The 15830-nt window shown below is 40.1% G+C and overlaps 1 protein-coding gene across 11 annotated transcripts in view; it reads right to left on the bottom strand.

The window, feature by feature from the left end:
- The window catches only part of hts (adducin 1-like protein hts), an 81987-nt gene that overhangs the window by 52805 nt on the left and 13352 nt on the right, over positions 1–15830 (bottom strand). For 8 of the 11 annotated variants that reach the window (XM_028181708.2, XM_089737913.1, XM_028181712.2 and 5 more), the window contains exon 2: positions 2978–3040. The exons of the other annotated variants lie outside the window; for them this stretch is intronic. The gene's annotated coding sequence lies outside the window, so the exon portion shown is untranslated. The remainder of the gene's footprint in view (positions 1–2977; positions 3041–15830) is intronic. 11 annotated transcript variants of the gene reach the window in all.

Below are 15830 nucleotides of genomic sequence, written 5' to 3'. Positions count from 1 at the left end.
TGCGGCGCACCTTCCTTGGGGTGCGCTGCGGTAGTATGTTACGGACTTTAGAGTCAGCAAAACAATTAAAATAGATTGTAATAGTCTAAGAAAAACACGTACTCAAAATACGATAACATTTAGCATGCTAGAAATGGGCTGATGGCTTTGAACTACGCCATATCTTTGTGTTTTGCGACAAACGACAACTTTATAAAATCAGTGTAGCAACTTTTAAAAATCATCATATCGTTTACTTGGCAAATTCGAAGGACGAACTTGTCTTAGATTTCACCCATCTAAATCATATCATATTTGCACATAACAATATACCTACTTACTTCCCATTAAAGTATAAATTCTACAAATAAATAATACTCAACAATATTTAAAATAAAATGAGCCAAGAACGTTTATCGATAAAACCTGATAACATTGAAATCTTTTGTACAGCACTAAAGCCGCCATGTTTTGTGGCCAGATGACGTCACAGTGGCACGAAATTTTGGTTGACGTTTCATTTCCATAGGTTTCCTACTTCATTGCGACAAATGCGTAAAACCACAGACTATATAAAACTTGACTTTGGCGAAATCAAAAAGGACCGCCATTATAAAAGAAAATAAAATGCAACTTAAAGACTCCCGCGTTTTAGCCGATCCTGCTGTATTTTTTAGAAGCCAATGACATAATTACATAAATGGGTTTCGTTGACCACAATTAACAATTATTAATGAGCAATAAATGTCATAAAACATTAAAGATAAATTATCTATCTATATATTAAATATCGAAAAACTAATGATTTGTGCTCGTTTTCATAGTATCAAATCTATACATATAAATAAAATTGGTGTGTCTGTTTGTAATATTGAAATAATCGCTTTTTACTACATACATATTATGAATATATATATATATATATATACGGTACATAAACCAAAATAACATTTTTTACAATTTTTGTCTGTCTGTCTGTCTGTTTGTTCCGGCTAATCTCTGGAACGGCTGGACCGATTTTGATGAGACTTTCACTGACAGGTAGCTGATGATATAAGGAATAACTTAGGCTACTTTTTTTAGACTAGCTTCGCCCCGCGGCGTCGTCCGCAGTTATTGTCGTACCACGCGCAACATGGCGAGACTCGCCTATCAATAATAAAATTTAATGTTTCCGAAGCGAAGCGAGAGCGGGTCGCTAGTAAACTAAATAACAATCCAAAGGTTCAAATGTGTTTTCGGCCAGCAATTCGTCGAACATGTCAGACCGTGAACAGGCCGGCTTTAAACGATCGCGCTTTTCCGGTACGAACCCCAATTGGACTCGTCCTGCGTAACGTTACTTCCGGAATCTTCGCAATGGTGGCAGCGCAACGTAAATATGGCACATCGATCTTTAGAAAGAGACAATCGCTTATTTTGATATTTGGTAAAGCGTCATCTCTCTCGCACACTACCTACGTGACCATTGCCAGTCGTTGTTCATTCAAGTTTTTTTTTATTGCTTGGATGGGTGGACGACCTTACAGCCCACCTGGTGTTAAGTGGTTACCGGAGCCCATAGACATCTACAACGTAAATGCGCCACCCATCTTGAGATATAAGTTCAAAGGTCTCAAGTATAGTTACAACGGCTGCCGTACCCTTCAAACCGAAACGCATTACTGCTTCACGGCAGAAATAGGCAGGGCGGTGGTACCTACCCGCGCGGACTCACAAGAGGTCCTACCACCAGTAGAATAAAATAATGTGCTACGACTTTGTAGAACACATTATTATTTACAAAAAGTGTCGCAACAGCATATGTCTAACTATTATAGTATTGTATATACTAGTACTGTAATTTACTGGTGGTATTACCTCTTGTGAGTCCGCGCGAGTAGGTACCACCACCTTGTTTATTTCTGCCGTGAAGCAGTAATGAGTTTCGGTTTGAAGGGTGGGGCAGCCGTTGTAACTAACTATACTTAAGACCTTAGAACTTTTATCTCAAGGTGCGTGGCGCATTTACGTTATAGATGTCTATGGGCTCCGGTAACCACTTAACACCAGGTGGGCTGTGAGCTCGTCCACCCATCTAAGCAATAAATTAAAAAAACCGTCTCCGAGAAGTATAACTAATACTGTTTTTAACAGTATAGTTGGCAACCCTACCCCCAAGCCCCAATCGAAAACGCCCATAAATCCACAATTTATGCCTCTACCCTCATATCAATACAACGCAATAAAATCAAATAAAAAGTACCCAGACGGTCTCCGACCCCCCTGGCGACGCGACGTCGACGCGACGGGCGGAAAATGGGTGGTCACGGCCCCCCCCAACGCCCCTCCATGCTTCATGCAATTAATATTCGAATATACGAAGGTGGTAGATTGAGTCGAATCAAAATTACAATTGACTTCGAAGGGTTATTAACAATTTAAACTTGCAAGTAACAGGGAACATCGCTTAAGGCAATCTCATCGCATCGCACGGATGAGGACCACTTTTTTCCTACCTAAGCTGATAGCCTTGAGAGGCTATTTCAGCGTAACCTTAACTAGTAGGTGAGCTCACGGGGCTCAAACCGGAGTGATGCTAACACGGACCCTAGCAAGAGCAGTGCTTCGCAGAATCTACCACCGGATCGGAAACGCGACCCACTGAGAAGATCCGGCGAGAAACTCAGTGGGCTGTGTCTATGGGTCTTTTCTACTGACCCGGAGACGACTTCCATGAACTTCTAGATTAGTAAAATAAGGCTCTAGATCAATAAAATAAGGCTCTAGTCGAAATCGTGGTGGAACTTAGCGTAATTTTTCATCAGATTGCTACAATTTCCGTTCCAAAGAACACTTCTTTTCTTATCATTATAAAATATTAATAAAATAATATTCGATTTAAAAAAAGAAAAAACCTCAAACATCTGATCATTTCGTGGTACGTCAAAAAAAAAACAACCCAAAAAAAGCTTGAAAAATTAGTCGGACGCACATTGGACCAAAAATTTAAACTTACTTGTCAAGCAAGACCTGGGTTAGTAATCCGGTAGCACGAGTCCTTCAGGAGTCATGCACGGTCCTGTAACAAAACGCACAAAACGTCAGATGGTCTAAAGAAGCGTTCGGGGAACCGGGGTGAATTACCCCAAAGGGGGTAAAATGAAGTTTGGGGGGGTTTGTAAAAATGAAACTTTTGTGAGTAAAAAGTATATATTCAACTGAATTTTTTTTAGAATCGTTGCGATTTCAAATTATCATGGGGGCTATAATATGAAAGATGCTAAAAAGAAGCGATTTCGTTATTTTTTGTTCCTCGCCATGAGTTAATATCAACTTACACAAAAATATTTTGGGGTAATAATTAAAATTAAGTTACCCTACCGCTGGTCTACAGTAAATCGTCTTTTCGCATTAAAAGTGTACAATTTCCAAAAATATTCGAAATTCGAGTTATAATATGCGGAATCATTTATTGGTATCACCAGTATTTTTCTCATAAATACTGTCAAAAAGCGTAGTTTAGTTTTATTTTTTATTTTTTTAGTTTACCTATATTTCGACTACTATTAACAAAATTAATACATAATTTTATCTTACTTTAAAAGACAGATAATGTACCTGGTAAAAAAACAAAAAATAAATGTTGCAAAGATGATTAATATTAAAAATATCACAATGACATGTTAAACCTTTAAAAAGCGTAGTTTAGTTTTAGTTATTTAGTAGTTTAGTTTTATTATTTACTGGTGGTAGGACCTCTTGTAAGTCGGCACGGGTAGGTACCACCGCCCCGTCTAAATGCGTTTCGGTTTGAAGGGTGGGGCAGCCGTTGTGACTATACTGAGACCTTAGAACTTATATCTCAAGGTGGGTGGCGCATTTACGTTGTAGATGTCTAGGGGTCCGGTAACTTTTTTTTTTATTGCCCTTGTAGGCAGACCAGCATACGGCCCACCTGATGGTGAGTGGTTACCGTCGCCCATGGACTTCAGCAATGCCAGGGGCAGAACCAAGCCACTGCCTACCGCTTAATACTCTCCACAAGCCTCGTTTGAAGAAGGACATGTTCATAGCGCTCGGAAAACACCGTGGAGTACTTAACATCCGTAACCGTAAACTACTTAACATCAGGTGGGCTGTGAGCTCGTCCACACACATAAGCAATAAAAATTTTTTTGTTTAAAAAGGCCCCCTTCCCACGCCAGCCACTGAGTCGCGAGCACGTGTCCCCCATCCAATTTTCCGCGACGCTACTTAAACAGACAACCACGGTCGAACCCTGATGCATTCATTCGATCGCTACGCGTCACTAAGCCGCCACAAAGCTGGTTCAGTGACGTCATCCCATCCCGATCTCATCTAGAGCGCGACCGATGAGGTGCACGCGAAAAAATAGCAAATGAGACGCAGCCTCAATTGAGGTTTTTGTCGCCGCTACCTATTATTGTGCTTAAAAACAAAATCAATTTTGTTGTCCATTAAATTTATTTAAAAGTTTTTACGTGGGCCCGGCGTTCGAACGTAAATTGATTTTTTTAATATCACTCACTATTGCAGCAAAAATAGAAGCCGACGGAGAATTAAAAAACAAAACCCAATTTGTGAATCACGAAAAAAAGGACGCACCAATGTACATATTTAAAAATGTCTTGAAGACCACATTTACTGGTGGTAGGACCTCTTGTGAGTCCGCACGGGTAGGTACCACCACCCCGCCTATTTCTGCCGTGAAGCAGTAATGCGTTTCGGTTTGAAGGTTGGGGAGCAGCCGTTGTAACAATACTTGAGACCTTTGAACTTATATCTCAAGGTGGGTGGCGCATTTACGTTGTAAATGTCTATGGACTCCAGTAACCACTTAGCACCAGGTGGGCTGTGAGCTCGTTCACCCATCTAAGCAATAAAAAAACATGAATGTACATAGTTTAAAAATGTCTTGACCATAATGTGGATATCTTGCTATATGCACATTTTCGCTAATAATGTCTACGGCGTGTTGTATTTTTTTTTCCTACCTATTCGCTGTTGGCCTAAGAGGCTATTACAGCTTAGTAGTAGTAGGCGAGCTCACGGGCTCAACCTGAGAGAATTTGCTAACTTTGACCCTAGCAAAAGTAGTGCTTCGTAGAATCTACCACCGGATCGGAATCGCGACCAATTGAGAAGATCCGGCGAGAAACTCAGTGGGCTGATTCGCTAACAATGACTATTGAGTGTTGTGTTATTTCTTCCTATCTATTCGCTGTTGACCTAAGAGGCCGTTCCAGCCACGCGCGGAAGGGTTAGGTGAGCTCACGGGCTCAACCTGAGAGAATTTCCTAACACTGGTCCTAGCAAGAGTAGTGCTTCGCAGAATCTACCACCGGATCGGAATCGCGACCCATTGAGAAAATCCGGCGAGAAACACAGTGGGATGTGTCTGTGGGTCAATTCACTCGTCGAACCCGTCGTTCGCGAAAATACAAAGCGCTACTACATAATATTATTATAATACTACAAACCGCAAAAGAAGTTTCACTTCTTTCACGTGGACCATGTTGCAGGCGCACGATTTTTTTTAAATCACTCGCGCGTCACCTGTGAGTCGTATACATCGACTTGACTGTGACCCTATCATTGCTCATGCACAGGAGCACCGGTGAGCACTCATTATAGGTGTCTGTCTACAAAGCAAATGAGAAATACATATATCGAGGCGTCGTAAGGTCAGTCTGTCGCATGTCATTGTTGATTCGTGTACACGTCAGCACAGAGAACCTTGGTGGGCGTTTTACTTTTTATTAATTTTTATTGCTTAGATGTGTGGACGAGCTCACAGCCTACCTGGTGTTAAGTGGTTACTGGAGCCCATAGACATCTACAACGTAGACGCGCCACCCACCTTCAGATATGAGTTCTAAGATCTCAGTAGAGTTACAACGGCTGTCCCACCCTTCTAACCGAGACGCATTACTGCTTCACGGCAGAAATAGGCAGGGTGATGGTACCTACCCGCGCGGACTCACAAGCGGTCCTACTACCAGTAATTACGCAAATTATATTTTTGCGGGTTTGATTGTTATCACACGATGTTATTCCTTCACCGTGGAAGTCAATCGCGAATATTTGTTTTTACTTTACATGAACATTACTTTAAGAAACCCTGAAATATGTAGACCGTAATATTGATTTAACACTATTTTAATTACGCAGTTTGTTAGATTACTTAAACGTTAAGGGATTACAAAGATAATTGACGATTCAAAGCCAATGGGCTTGTTAACGACCATCGCGTGCGACCGCTGTCAACGAGCGAATGAATGAGTTGACTTACGACAACTATGATTATTATTTTTTTGGTCAGGAGGAATTCGCCGGACTTCCGCCCTCCCCTGGGGATGGAGGGCGGGGCATGCCGGAGTCGAACTGACTAAAGCCTTCTATCACTCAACAACCCACGTCCGAACCTCGCATGAGACAGAACTCATGAAAAGCTAAAGCGGGGAAAGTGAAGCGTTTAGTCCCATCACCCTCAGCCCTCGGGACGCCGGACCGGCGGTCGTCGGCGCCACGACCACCAGCACTCTCGGTCGGCAGGCTATCCGGAGCCCGCCTAGATGGCGCCGGTTAGAATGGGTTATCCTACGGAATACCCCGCTGGGTCAGAACCAGCGTGGGTCGAGGATAGCCGGCCTTCCATCACCCGGATGCTCTTACGTAAAACGCGTGCAGAGCAGCTATGATAAACGCAACTCCATTCAGTGTTACCAGCTCTTAATTAAAATTACCATTTATTCGATTACAAAATGATAAATCGTTGTCAAATTAAACAAAATTTACCAACGATTATCTTAAACAAATTGTAACTTTCGCATTCAATTGAGTTTACATTATTAAATAAAATGTCACGCTCCGTTAAAAATATATCTAAACGTGGCGTTCTCGCTGTGATGTCCACGGGCTACGGTAACCGCCTAAAACTAGGAAACCAGTTCAGCTTCCTCCGTCTAATTGAGAACTATACTGAGATCTTAGAACTTATATCTCAAGGTGGGTGGCGCATTTACGTTGTAGATCTCTATGGGCTTCAGTAACCACTTAACACCAGGTGGGCTGTGTGACCTCGTCCACTCATCTAAGCCATAAAAAAAAACGGCATACTAAGAAGGAGGTACGGGCACTGGTGCTGATGGAAAACCTTGCAAGTTACACAGGGATTCCCAAACAGATTTTGTCTACTGCCCACTTTGGGATAAATTATTTTGTAACGCCCCCATTTTTTCACCTACTTAAAAATCACTATAACCAGAGCTCAGTCGGTGTCTAGTCTAAGAGTTCTCCTAGATGAAATTACAAATCGCCTCCCAAGCCTCTACCCAACGCCCCCGTTTTTTTTTGTCTGGGTCTCTTACCGCGCCCCCTTAAGGCCTGTAGCGCCCACAAGGGGCGTTATCGCCCACTTTGGAAAAGGCTGGTTTAGAATCTTATTCAATCATACAATAATAGTTTATTGTGTGTGTGAAATACGTCCGTATCATCGTGATTGAATCATTTCCTAACATTCGTATGGATTGAAAATTCGTGATATCGGATAGTCGCTGACAATGTCAGTTGTGACCTGTGATTTTGCGATGTGACACGAACGCTCGCACGCCGCCGCCCACCGGCAGATAATGGAAGTTCCAATTATATTGGATATCGGTTAATTAGTCTCACAAATCGGACGATTAGTGTTACCAGTCCTTGGCTTATAATAACTACCGCCATTTGTGTGATTGTCGTGTGCACATGAATTTACAGCAAGAGCTTGGCATCAAGATACCACTCTGAGAAGGCGGCACAACATGAGAGCCCTCTTGTCGTGGCCGCTGGAAACAGTCGACGTCGCCCAAAACACGTCAATACGGACCCTCCCGATCCATTAACGGTGCTTTTAGGTACTACAAGCACCGGTCACCGTCCTCGCCGAGCCCTTAGTCGCAAGCGACGGGTTCGGCTAACACGAACCCTAGCAAGAGCCGTGCTTCGCAGAATTTACCACCGGATCGGAAACGCGACCCACTGAGAAGATCCGGCGAGAAGCTCAGTGGGCTGTGTCTGTGGGTTAATTTACTCGCCGAGCCCTTCGTCGAGAGCGTCGGGTTCGACAAAAACAATGAACGGTGCTTGGGGTACCTAAAAGCACCGTTAATGGATCGGGAGGATCCGAAATGACGTGTTTTGGGCGACGTCGACCCGATCCGTTGGTAGATTCAGCGAAGCACTGTTTTTGCTAAGACAGATGTTAGCTAATTCTCTCAGGTTGAGTCCTGTGAACTCGTCCACCATTCAAACTGAAGCCAGAATCGAAGCTACTGTCAAATAAATAGACTATACACATACCAAACATAAAAATGTTATACATTCAAACTGCAAAAGATAAATGCTATGAACATTACAATTACCCGTGAGACTATTTCGACATATTATGGTCAAGGTTGTCAGAACAAACGCAGCATCAATTGGTACAGCGATTTGTAACAACAATGAAGTAATTCGCGCAATGAATTAACTCTCCAACAGCGGAGTTGGAGCGCGTATGAGAACCTCAACCGGTATTTATCGAAAGCAAGGGTATTTTCATGAGCGAGATTAACCTTCTGAGCGCGTTCCGTCGATCTATCGACGTGGCCTTAAGGATAAGACGTTCGGTGCATTCGTATGTAGCGATGCAACGGTGTTCGAATCCGGCAGGCGGGTACCAATTTTTCAAATGAAATACGTACTCAACAAATGTTCACGATTGACCTCCACGGTGAAGGAATAACATCGTGTAATAAAAATCAAACCCGCAAAATTATAATTTGCGTAATTACTGGTGGTAGGACCTCTGGTGAGTCCGCGCGGGTAGGTACCACCGCCCTGTCTATTTCTGCCGAGAAGCAGTAATGCGTTTCGGTTCGAAGGGTGGGGTAGCCGTTGTAACTGTACTTGAGACCTTAGAACTTACATCTCAAGGTGGGTAGGGAATTTACGTTGTCTATGGACTCTAGTAACCACTTAACACCAGGTGGGCTGTGAGCTCATCCACCCATCTAAGCAATAAAAATAAAACAAAACAAAATCTCTTATAAAGTGCGGAGCGTCGGTATACGAACTATTGCGATGTACACACGTATAAAATTTTTAATAAGTTAATATTTTTTTATAAGGGATTTTATGACCTGGTAACCAAGACCTTTAAGTCGTGTCTTATTTTAATTTATATTCTTATTTTTATGGTGGAGTGAAATGAAATTAATTAATTTGAGACAATCAACTGAAATTAAATTAAATGAGATGATATGGGATGAAATATAATCTCAGTAAAATGGTGGTCATTTACTAAGATTTTTTCAATGTACTTTTTGGAGGATCCGAAGAAGTTACGTCCAGCGGCTTTGTTTCATTTTCCCACATTTGAGCACTTTCACAGATATTAAACAGTTAATAAACCACCGTTATTACACATTCAAACCTGAAGAAACACTAAATAGACAAAATAAAACAAATCACACAACTTCACTCCTCGCGTTCCCGCCAAAAAGTCTATTATGTTAATAGCATTTATAAATAACCATTTAAAATAGTTTTGTTTTTAAGTTAATGTCCTTTATAAAGAACTTATTTTTTCTTCTCAATAATCCTTTAGCAATTTCTGCAAAATATATGTAAATAACTCCAAATATTACTAAACGTTTAACTTTAATAAGTGCCCATCTCAAGGTAGGTGGCGCATTTACGTTGTAGATGTCTATGGGCTCCAGTAACCACTTAACACCAGGTGGGCTGTGAAAAACCAAAACGAATCCAACGTCTCAGCTGATCGTTGGTCTTATTCATTCTTCCGCTGTACAATTGAGACGACCTTTGAGGCGTGACATCATCGCAGCGTCGAACCTCGTGTGGGTCACGAGGTCGGGAGACGCGCCACTCGTGGGCGTCTGACATTATATATTCTCCTAATTCAAGGATGCATGGAGGAGGATATGATGCATGAAAAAACATGAAGCTGTTTCTTTTCTTTAAATTTCTAAAGCATTTTCTTTGTTTCGCCGAGCGTTAACTATAATGTAATATTACGTCATACGTGGGTGAATAAAAATTACTACGAAATCGTCGTGGCCTAAAGGATAAGGTGTCCGGTGCATTCGTATTTAGCGATGCAACGGTGAAGCAGTAATGCGTTTCGGTCTGAAGGGTGGGGCAGCCGTTGTAACTATAACCTTAGAACTTATATCTCAAGGTGGGTGGCGCATTTACGTCATAAATGTCTATGGGCTCCAGTAACCACTTAACACCAGGTGGGCTGTGAGCTCGTACACCCATCTAAGCAATAAAAAAAACCTGATGGTAAGTGGTTACAATTGCTCGCGACCGTCAGAAATATCAGGGGCATAGCGAAGCCGCTGTCTACCGTTACATACATCCAGAATACACCAAAAAAATGTTTACAAGCAAAAAAAATACAATTTAGTTCCTTAGCTCCTTCAAGCTGCTTGCAACTTTCATTCAGAATCAGTTTTTCTAATTAAGACAATTCACACGATTCACGAACACAAACTACCTAGGAATGCTGCGCAAACGAAAAAAAAAAACACAAAAAATACTAAAGATAACAAACCGATAACGGAGATTTAAAAAAAATATAAAAATAACATTATGTAAGTTTTCCTTTGAGGAAATCTTATCGTAAAATTTGTTAAGTATTTACTCTGACCGACAGATAAAACGTTAAAATTTTTATTGAGACGCTAACGTAACTGTCACGTACCGCAGTGACAGAGAGAGATAGAGAGATGGAGAGAGATAGATAGTGATACCTATCAATTATGGAGGGTAGAGGTAAGGAGAACCGACTGTGTGTGAAAAAGTGTCCGTTTAAATTTGATAAATAAAGATGGCGCTACAGTAGCAACCGGGTAAATTTAAAAAAACGCGCTGAAACTTAAGAGATTAAGATAGAGAAACAAAAAAAGGACGAAATAACTGTAAGCACTACAAAATCACAAAAAGTATTTTATTTAAAGCCGATAAGAAAATGCAATCGATGTCTCCGCGTTTTACCACAGCAATAATTTTAGGTTATATTGACGAAATTAGTTTGGACTACGTAAACATGTGAGGTCTTGTATATTACACTGTCACTAACTACTCTAGTCATTAAATATATTAAATTTCCTAACTCAGCATACTTCGATTAGTTAACAACTGCTCAATTCATAGCATACCCTGTGCCTATGCTAGCGCCATTCTGGGGGATTTTTGAAATTGTTATTGAGACGGTTCTCCTTACCTCTGCCCTCCATAGTTAATCGACCGTGTACTCCGCGTACTCATTTGTGATTCTTTACGACGTAATGACACCGAACCATTTTTGAAGAAGCTGATAACTGGTGAAAAGTGAATAATCACGTACGACAAGAACGTGCGAAAAAGGTCGTGGTCAAAGGCCGGTCAGGCTTCACAGAGTGTGGCGAAACCCGGGTTAACTCTCAACAAGGTGATGCTGTGTGTATGGTGAGATTGGAAGAGCATTATTCATTATGTGCTGTTACCACCAGGCAGGACAACTCTACTGCGATCAACTAATGAGATTAAAGCAAGAAGTAGTAGGCAGCGGCGGCTTGGCTCTGCCCCTGGCATTGCTGAAGTCCACGGGCGACGGTAACCACTCACCATCTGGTGGGCCGTATGCTCGTCTGCCTACAAGGGCAATAAAAAAAGAGGTTGAGAAAAAGCGGCCGGAATTAATCAACAGAAGGGGTGTGGTTTTTCATCATGATAACACTAGACCTCACACAGCTTTAGCGACTCCGCAAAAATTAAGAGAGCTGGGAGGTGTTAATGCATCCGCCGTATAGTTCTGACCTTGCACCTTCAGATTTCCACCTGTTTCGGTCTCTTCAGAATTCTTTAGGCAGTGTGAGGTTAACATCACGAGAGGACTGCCAAAACCAATTGTCGCGGCATTTTGATCAGAAGCCCCAAAATTTCTATAGCAATGGAATAATGTCCCTACCTACAAGATGGCAAAAAAATTTCAAATAAAATACTCTATATTAAAAAATGTTGTGAATTTTCCTAAAAAAATGCGAAAAAACTTTTCCCCGACCTATTATTTATTATTAGTAAGATGAAACTGTTATTCTACCACTTAATATTTAGTAATTTATTTAGGTAGTAATTTATTTATTTAGTTTAGATCTGAAAATGTACAGAATATGTTTAATGTTTATTTTATTGTTTAAAAACACAAATGATTGGTCAAATAATCAAATATTAATAATAAATTACGTTATAATTTACATTAATAATTTGATTAAGTATTGTAATTGTTATGCAAATCACGTTGTTGGCGCCATTTATTATTAGGCTGGATAGTAATAATGTTAGTATAAATTAGTTAAAAGTAATTTATGTAGAATAGCTTCATGTTAGAGTCACGTAATAATCACTAAAATATTTATTGTGAACGTTATGTCGTCGTGACCTAAAGGATAAGACGTCCGGTGCATTCGTATGTAGCGATGCACCGGTGTTCGAATCTCAGGCGGGTACCAATTTTTCTAATGTAATACGTACTCAACAAATGTTCACGATTGACTTCCACGGTGAAGGAATAGCATCGTGTAATAAAAATGAAACCCGCAAAATTATAATTTGCGTAATTACTGGTGGTAGGACCTCTTGTGAGTCTGCGTGGGTGGGTACCACCACCCTGCCTATTTCTGCCGTGAAGCAGTAATGCGTTTCAGCTTGAAGGGTGCGGCAGCCGTTGTAACTATACTTGAGACCTTAGAACTTATATCTCAAGACGCATTTACGTTGCAGATGTCTATGGGCTCTAATAACCACTTAACACACACTCAAACAATACAAAAAAGCAAATTCTAACCAAAACCGATAGAGACAATGCCGTTACATTTTAAATTAAACTAGAGGTCCCGCAGTAGTCGAAATTCGACTATAACTAATTGGAATTGTAAGTTTGTACACTATTATGATTGTATTTTATACTTCTATAATCACAAATTTCGCCAAGATTACACGTCGTCGTCGTCAAGAACAAAAGTTTGACAATAAATAGTATGCATGCGTGTGTGCGTCAAATACATGGTATGTAGTGTGTGTAATGTTTTCTTTATTGATTTAATGTATCTTTTATGCTTTATTTTAAAAAAATATTAGCATTGTGCACTTCTTCTCTACAATCTCTATAAGTGTGGAAAATTTCATACTCCTCCGACCGCGCAATTTTCGTAAAAAGGGATACAAAGTTTTTGCTTCACGTATTAATATATAGATTCCAACAGAACTAAAACGAACGAACACTAGATGCGTCATTCCAAAGAACAACCGCACAACTTTCAAGTTGCGTGGTCGATTTTAAGAAACTGGTTTGAGATTTTTTTTTTAATTTTTCGTTTTGTTTCGCCCAAAACCCGAAGAGCTCTCTCTCATCAACGACCGGTTATTCGTTTTTATTTATCGAGTGTGCGCGAGTCAGGAGGGGACGACGCGGCGACGGCTTGCGATAAATTGAGTCGACTATTATCAAAGCCGGCAATGTGACTTTTGGACAATTATTGGTAAATCAGAAAAACGAATTATTGACTTTGTATTCCATTGGCAGTCACAAAACTCTTCTGAACGACATCTTAGATGTCAGATGATAGAATGCAGGTTTTGAACCGTATTCTTTGAAGGAGACGATTATATTCAAATCAATCTGTATTGACATATCAATAACATTTTTTTGTCCAAATGCACAGATTGCCACCTTTGATAACAGACGATTCAAATACAACCAGTGGTTCCCTGATAGTCGAAATTCGACTAAAATTAATTGAAATTATAAGTTTGAACATTATTACGGTTATATTGTCAAAGACTATTATAATACTTCTATAATCACAGATTTCGCCAAGACTACACTATAGACAAATAATATTAAAGATAAACAATATTAAACTATTTAAAATTTGACCACAGACTTTAAGCATTAACTAAAGTTTGACAATCAAAAGAGTATATATAACTAGTCAGGTCATAAGTATTGTCACACAGTAAAAACTTTTCTTTTAGAATGCTGGCCACAAAAAAGTTTATTGAATTCGAATTTCGAATTGCTCATGAAAATAAAAATGTATACTTTTAGAATTTTACTCATTTTTAAATATGGAGTGGACGCTTAAAGAAGACCGTCTTGCAGTTATTGCGTTGCACCGTTGCGGTTACGCGCCAATTAAAATTTTTAACATACTGAAAAATTTGAATATAACCAAAAGATTCGTTTATCGTACCATCAAACGATACAATGAAGACTCTAGTGTAGATGACAGGTCAAGAAGTGGTCGCCCTCGGTCTGTTAGGACTCCAGCAGTGATAAAAGCTGTGAAGGCGCGAATTCAAAGAAATCCCAAACGTAAGCAGAAACTGTTGGCCCTTCAGATGGGGTTAAGCAGAACCACGGTGAAAAGGGTGTTAAATGAAGACTTAGGGCTTCGGGCATATCGAAGAAAAACAGGACATCGTTTGAATGCTCGTCTAATGGACCTGTGACTGAAGAGATGCCGCGCTTTGTTGAAGCGGTACGCGGGAAAAAAATATCGGGAAATTCTTTTTTCGGATGAAAAAATTTTTACCGTAGAAGAGAGCTACAACAAACAAAATGATAAGGTGTACGCACACAGTAGTGAAGAAGCGAGCAACCGTATTCCGCGTGTCCAACGAGGTCATTTTCCATCCTCGCTCATGGTTTGGTTGGGAGTTTCTTATTGGGGCTTAACAGAGGTACATTTTTGTGAGAAAGGTGTAAAAACGAATGCAGTTGTGTATCAAAATACAGTCCTGACGAACCTTGTGGAACCTGTTTCTCATACCATGTTCAATAACAGGCACTGGGTATTCCAACAAGATTCGGCGCCAGCTCATAGAGCGAAGAGCACACAAGACTGGCTGGCGGCGCGTGAAATCGACTTCATCCGGCACGAAGACTAGCCCTCCTCCAGTCCAGATTTGAATCCGTTAGATTACAAGATATGGCAATACTTGGAGGAAAAGGCGTGCTCAAAGCCTCATCCCAATTTGGAGTCACTCAAGACATCCTTGATTAAGGCAGCCGCCGATATTGACATGGACCTCGTTCGTGCTGCGATAGACGACTGGCGGCGCAGATTGAAGGCCTGTATTCAAAATCACGGAGGTCATTTTGAATAAACTTTAGTGTCATAAGAATCTATGTTTTGTTAAGTTCATTTTGGTATATGAATGGTTACATAATGAATAAGCTTGTTTCAATTATTTTACATTAAACATGTGCCAGAATTTATGACCTGACTAGGTATACATATACATATGTATGTCTGTCAAAACCATGGCAGTGTGTGTAATGTTTTCTTTATTGATTTAACATATATTTTATGCATTAATTTTGAAAAATATTAGCATTGTGCACTCTTTCTCTATATTCTCTATAAATGTGGGAAATTTCATACTCCTCCGTCCGCGCAATTTTCGTAAAAACGGGTATCAAGTTTTTGCTTCACGTATTAATATATAGATTATAAGTTTGTATATACACCATTAGGATTCTATTGTCAAAGACTATTCTACTTCTTCACAGATTTCGCTAAGACTACACTTTAGAAAAATATTAACAAAGAAACAATATTTAATCTATTCTTAATTTGACCAAAGGCTATATGCAATAAGAAAAGTTTGACAATAAACGAATAGTATGCATGCGTGTGTGTGTCAAATACATAGTAGTGTGTGTAATGTTTTTTTTATTGATTTAACGTATTTTTATGCATACTTAATAAATAAAAAAAAAATAACATTCTGGACTCCTCTATATTCTCTATAAG

The sequence above is a fragment of the Bombyx mandarina genome, chromosome 24 (assembly GCF_030267445.1).
Source record: "Bombyx mandarina strain Sakado chromosome 24, ASM3026744v2".
Classification (NCBI taxonomy): Eukaryota; Metazoa; Arthropoda; class Insecta; order Lepidoptera; family Bombycidae; genus Bombyx; species Bombyx mandarina.
This window is presented reverse-complemented; position numbering and strand designations above follow the sequence as displayed.